Source organism: Cebus imitator, unplaced genomic scaffold (assembly GCF_001604975.1).
Source record: "Cebus imitator isolate Cc_AM_T3 unplaced genomic scaffold, Cebus_imitator-1.0 Scaffold141, whole genome shotgun sequence".
Taxonomy (NCBI): domain Eukaryota; kingdom Metazoa; phylum Chordata; class Mammalia; order Primates; family Cebidae; genus Cebus; species Cebus imitator.
Genome location: NW_016107456.1, coordinates 208,231 through 215,123, shown reverse-complemented (window position 1 = coordinate 215,123; position 6,893 = coordinate 208,231).

Genomic DNA, 6,893 nt, shown 5'->3' with positions numbered 1-6,893 from the left:
TTTTTTCTTTTTTTTTTTTGAGACGGAGTTTCACTCTTGTTACTTAGGCTGGAGTGCAATGGTGCGATCTCAGCTCAACGCAACCTCCGCCTCCTGGGTTCAGGCAATTCTCCTGCCTCAATCTCCTGACTACCTGGGATTACAGGTATGCGCCACCATGCCCAGCTAATGTTTTGTATTTTTAGTAGAGACGGGGTTTCACCATGTTGACCAGGATGGTCTCGATCTCTTGACCTCGTGATCCACCCGCCTCGGACACCCAAAGTGCTGGGATTACAGGCTTGAGCCACCGCGCCCGGCGTTTCAATGTTTTCTATTACAGTTTTGCCATCTAAAAATGTATCTTTTAAAAGATAGTTTTGATTGGTTGGTTTGAACGTTATGTAAATGGAGGCATCAGGATACATATTTTGTGTCTTGCCTATTGCACTAACATAAATTGTAAAATCTACTTATGTTCTTGCATATAGAACATCAAATTTTTATTGATATATGAAACTCCATTGTCTAAATATGACAATTAAATGCTGATAAATGTTTAGCTTTTTCCTGTTTTTTGCAATTATAGACAATTTTGTTATACACTTATTGGTTGAATACTAAGAAACACAATCTATAAGCTGTAGCCTACAGGTATATTTAACTTTATTAGAAAATACAATATACAAATGCTTTCAAAATACGGTATCATCAACAGGGTATGAAGACTTCCTGTGGTCTATGTTTTTGCCATTAATTGGTATTATTAAACACATTAATTCTGATCTGCCTGTTAGGTGCATGGTCTTTGTTGCTTTTTGCAACTTGATTACTAATAATGTAAGAACCAATATTTATATTTTTCTCTTGACCATTTTCATTTTTTCTCTTTCTATTGACTTGTCTTTTGCTTATTGACACGAAGGAGATCTGTACATTTTCTAGATGGAAACAAGCCACTTTGTTTTCCTCCTTTTCAATGACATTTCTTAACTACTGGAGATTCTGAACTTTAAAGACATAACTAATGTAAAAGAATAAAAATCCATAGGAGTATACTCAAGGTATATTGGGACATTTGATGAGGATATGGAGTCTGTTCTGAAAAAGTGTGTAGTGTCCGCTCACATGGGCTTGAAATTTGGGGTGTTTTGGGGAAAGAGAGCAATGATCTGTAAGTTACAATGAGGAGCAAAGAATACAACCTCATCTTCATACAAACTGATTTGAGAGATTTGGGGAGAAATTGCCACAACTTGTGAAACCAGTAGTTCAGAAGCAATATCTTTTGAGAAGAGCCAGGTTACAGTTAGGAAAAAAAAAAAAAAGGAATAATAAAAGAGATGAGATATGAGTTCCAGAGAGGGGAGTGGAAAGATTTTCATGTTGGAAGAGAGGTGGACTTTGTGCGGTGGTGTGTGAAACCAGAATTACGTATCGCATGAGACACTGAAATTTTTGAGAGAAAACTTGGTTATTGAGGATGTTTTGTGGTGATTGACATAAATATACAAAAAAGGTATGGTGGGATTAATCCTGGTCTCCTGAAATTATCTGTTGAGTCTTTGAGTATTCCAGGGACAACTGCTTGCTGTGGCTTCCCTCTTTTCCTGCTGAGAGCAGGCTGAAAGCCAGGATGGAATGTGTTATCAGGAGAACAAGATCTCAGGCCCTCCTTCTTCATTCCTATTGGGCTTGAATAAGGGGGTTACAAAGCTACATCTTAAAAGGAACATATTCGTGTAAAAATTGTTCATGGGAAAAAAAAACCTATTGTTATAGAGGAATATTTTCTATAAATGGCTAATCTAAGGTGGAAAATAAATTGAAAGCACTCCGAGACAAAATTTTGTTTACGAGATAGAGATGGTCTGGGCACCAGTCCAAAGAAATACTGCCTCAGGTTTAGATCATTTTGGAGGTGCAACAATCCAAATATCTTTCAACCAATAACCCCGTGTCATTGTAAATCAAGCTCGTCTAGATGATTTCTCTTCTGTTGATTTTTGGCAAGTGAAATAATGAACCAACAGGCACAAATCAAGGAATGCTTCTTTTCTCAGTATTACTAAAATGTCTAGTAGTGTGTTTTGCTTTATTGCATTGTGCATTTGGGGTCTTATATAGAAAAAAATACAAGACAATTATATTTATTTTATAAAATAATTTTAAAATGCTTTCTTGCGTATAAATTGAAATGCTGATAGAAATATTTTTAAAAATAGGGCTCAGTGGCTCAACCCTGTAATCCTAGCATTTTGGGAGGCCAACGCAGGTGGATCACTTGAGGTCAGGAGTTCAGACCAGCCTGGCCAACATGGTGAAACCCCATTTCTACTACAAAATACAAAAATTAGTTAGGCACGGTGGTGCATACCTGTAATCTCAGCTACTCTGGAGGCTGAGGTGGGAGAATGGCTTGAACCCAGGAGGTAGAGGTTGCAGTGAGCAGAGATTGCACCACTGCACTCGGCTTGGGTGACAGAGATGCTGTCTCATAAAACAAAAACCAAACCAAACCAAACCAAACCAAACCATTAACAAAATGAATTTAGTAGAATTCATGGAGACGCTACCACCAAGGTTCTCTGACTTTCAGCAAAGGAGAAAAATTCCAGTATTACATTGATGCTCCATATCATTTAGGGAAAAGACAAAGGCAAAGGTGGTACAAGTCAAGTGACTTTTTTTTTTTTTTTTTTTTTTTGAGATACAGTCTTGCACTGTCACCCAGCTGTAGTGCAATGGTGTTATCTCAGTTCACTGTGACCTCTGCCTCCCGGGCTCAAGTGATTCTCCTGACTCAGCCTCTGGAGTATCTGGGACTACAGGGAGGCATCACCACACCTAGCTAATTTTTGTATTTTAGTAGTGACAGGGTTTCACTATATTGGCGAGGCTGGTCTTGAACTCCTGACCTCAAGTGATTCACCCACCTCCACCTCCCGAAGTGCTGGGATTGTCAGCATGAGCCACTGTGCCTGGCAAGTCAGAAGATGTTCTTTAACCACTTAGAAATTGCAGGCTGCAGAGGTGCAATGGTCTATGGTCTTGGAGAACAACATGAAGAAAAATTATTGCTGACACAGCTGCTTAAGTGAAAATTCACAATCTCACCTTATTCTGACAATTTCTCTTTTTCTGTTTGCACATATCTTTATATCCTTGTCTTTCTTGATTACACACACACATGCACTCACCACAATTTCTGTCATCACTTGGATAATGGAAGTTTTATATGCTTGGGTGCTAAGCTATCTAAACTTAGAGAAATCTGAATGCCTAAGGACTGTTACCAAAGTAAACCTGTAAGATTCTAACCATAAATATTCTTCTTTTTCAAAAAATATTGCTTTTAGTTGTCCCTATTTTTAAAGTTTGCATAAAGTTCACGTTTTCTTTTAGGTTGCTCTCTGTTAGTGAACCATGAATTCTTAATAAGAACCTACGATATGTAAAACTAATGGTGAGTTACTGAGACAGCTAAAAGAGAAAAATTGGCCCCAATATCTGAACTCTTAAAATCTACTCTGATTCATACTTTCTCTTAGGAATCAAAGAGACTATTAGCTGTAAACCTTGATTTTATCAAAATAGAAAATAAAACTGTAAAACAACCCTCCTATAATTAAGATTATGATCAAGCATAAATGTGAAGAATGTTGAGTTCTACATATTTCCCCATAATGACCATAGAACTAACTCTGTCTTTTAAGAAATCAGAAGCATCAACATTACCTACTCAAAATGTGTTTTGAGGAAACAACAGTGTACGCATTCGAAAGTTTGCTAGAAATGAAGTCATGGGTTCCAACTCAGGCCTCCTGAGTCAGAGTTGAATTTTAATAAGATCCCCATGTGATTTGTTTTCACACTAAACTTTGAGAAGAGCTGTCATTGAGGATACAGAAGAATGCCTGAGTAACATTGGAGGAAATGAATGGAATATTTGATATTTTCAAGGTATATTTAGAGTTCCTTGAATTTTTAATGAAAATAAGCAGTTGCTCTTATTCTGTCAAGAACATATCTCTGAGAAGCTACAATCCTATTGACCTCATAGTACAAAATAATTTACAAAACTGTCTAAGGAAAATATGTCTCAATTTGTTCTTGAAGCCATTCAGCCATATGCATGTTAATCAAATTGCCTTTCTCCTTACGGATAGAAAATGACAATCAGGATTAATTGTCACCTCCTCAGAATAAAGAGTAAAACAATTTCTTGCAAGTCTGGCACTTGGAAGAAGACTATATTTTCCAGGTCCTCAAAATCTATTTTTGTAGCAATAACTCACCATACTGTATTCAAATAAGCACCAAGATTTAAAACGATTCTTTAAATACTCAATGTACAACTCAAGAAAGACTCAAGATCCAGATAAAATGTATAGAGCTGCTATGGAGTTGAATATTTGAAAATAATAATTTTCAATGTCATATGTAAAAAATAATATATATTCCTGTACAATAGATAATATTTATTTCATTTAGGTTATGATCTGTTAAGTAGAAAGAGCACTGAATTATATGTTCCCCTAGTGTGGGGATAGTATCTATTTGTAACTATCCATTTTACTAAATAGATAATGGATATGCAGAATAAACATGAATATAGTAACTATGGCTCTCTTTATGATTCCAATGGTCATCCCTAATTATTGTTTATAAGATAGCTTCCTTATTTATCAGTGCAAATCTGTAATTTGTGAGGATTCCTGTGATGCCAATGTGACTATTACCTAATATATTATTATGCCTTCCTCAATGTTTTGTAATACTTAACTCAATATCATTGCCTAATTAAAAAAAAAATGTTCCTAGAAGTTGTCTCATATATAAGGATGACATGATGTTTTATAGTTTTGAAAAAATTTCAGCCTATTAGAGCTTTGCCACGTAGAGAAAAATTTAAAAAATAAAATAGCTATTGCTGAACTTAGGTGGCAGTATAAACCAAGGTTGCGCCTGGTGAGTTCATGGCAAGGAAGACTATTGTCTCAATAGTTAGTAAAGATAGAGAAAATAGTTGCCTGTCTTATTTAAAATAGCAAGAAAAACAATAATAGCAACAACAACAACAAAAACAAGTGGTATGTAGAACAATTGTATAGACAATCTGTAACGTTTTCTGACACCCTTGCTTCACACTTCCTTAAATAAATAAGGGTCTATGTTATCGGTCAACCCAACAGTCTTAACACTATATCCTAGCACTTATATCTGATTATAATTCCAAATTATATCTACTAATTGGTGATATCTACAAATTGGCATCTCATTTATATCCAAACTATTTTAAATATAATTACATGGAGAACCGGTATAGGTAAGAAAAGTACTTACAGTTGGAGTTTTAACATACATTGTTTGATCAAATGCCTAAAAATTCAATCAGAACTGGTACATTGGCTTGGAATCAAGAAAACAATAAGTCAGAGTTATGTAATAGACATGATTATATATTTTCTAATATCCTAAGTTTAATAAGTTTATTATGGACATTACTGATGTTTAAGCTTACATTGTTGAAAGATGTAAAACATAGTTGTTTTTGTCTTTAATCATATAGAATACAACGTCCTTACAGATTAACCAAGCTTCAGGTTACAAACTTACCTTCAATTAATTGAGCCCCTTTAAAAAGTTAAAATACAATCAAAAGTTAATTTTAAAGATATTTTTAGGTGGCAGTAGTTTAAAAAAACACTTCTTAACAGTTTTCTGCAAAATAATTTTTTAAAAGGTTTTTTCATTTTGGAAGAAACGACCAATTATGAAATATGTGCTTATATTTTGAAAAGGCGATGCTTACATATAGAAAGTTAATATAAATGAAATAATTTATTTTTATTACTATGTGAACTAATCATTTGTATGTTTGTTAATTTATTTTTATTACTATGTGAACTAATCATTTATATGTTTGTTGTGTATTTACTCAATTTCGTACTTTAGCTAAAGACTAGATTGCCTTCTAAAACTTTTTTCTATATAAAGAGCAAGTAATCAGAGACACTTGTCTAATAGCATGTGATTTTTCTTCACACCCAGCATGCACCTACATGGCTTGGAAGCAAGGATTTTGACAGAGTAAATGGAGTAGTGTCTTCCTGAAAAGAAGAAAAATCAATGAATCCGTATTCAGCAGAAGCACCCTGTTGGTCTCAATTGTGCAGTGCTGAGCTATCAGTTTCCCTCACTGAACACTGTGCCTAGTACATTTACTTTTTAAAAGTGCTTTCTCTAGATAACAATAAAAGAAGGATAACAAGCATCAATATTGTAGGAAGTCCCCTGCATAACTTTCTGATAAACAAAAGTCAAGAAAAAAATAGATCAAGCTGTTTCTTAGTGTAGTGTTTAGAATGAGTTCAGAATAATATTCTCAATACCATAACTCTATCTGCAATATCTGTGCAAATTTCCTGAATATATCTTTAAATATATTGTTTCCTTTACTTTCTTTATTTCTGGCCATTATAGTTATCATAAAATCTGAATACAGTCTTCAACAGTTTTCATCTTTATTCATATACAGGTTGTTGTAATACATGATATAAGCAAGGCTGTATAATACCAAAATAATTCGCACCTCAGTTAAGAGAGAAAATATATATCAAGCAGGAAAATCTTAGGAGAAATTTCTAAAGCTAGATAACAATAAACATATCAATTTTGATACAGGTTTGCTACAATATCCCTATTCACAAAATAAATATTTACGTGTCGACTCTTATAAGATAATGAATAAAGGAGGTATCTCTAACTACCTCTGGACCTCCACATATAATCCCCGGCTGTTCTGTCCTGTCTTTATTCTGTCGGGACCAGGCAAGTTAAACTTACTCATCCCAGCTGTATTTGCAATGCCTCTTATCTCTTGCCAAGTATGACTCTGATATGAATACCTT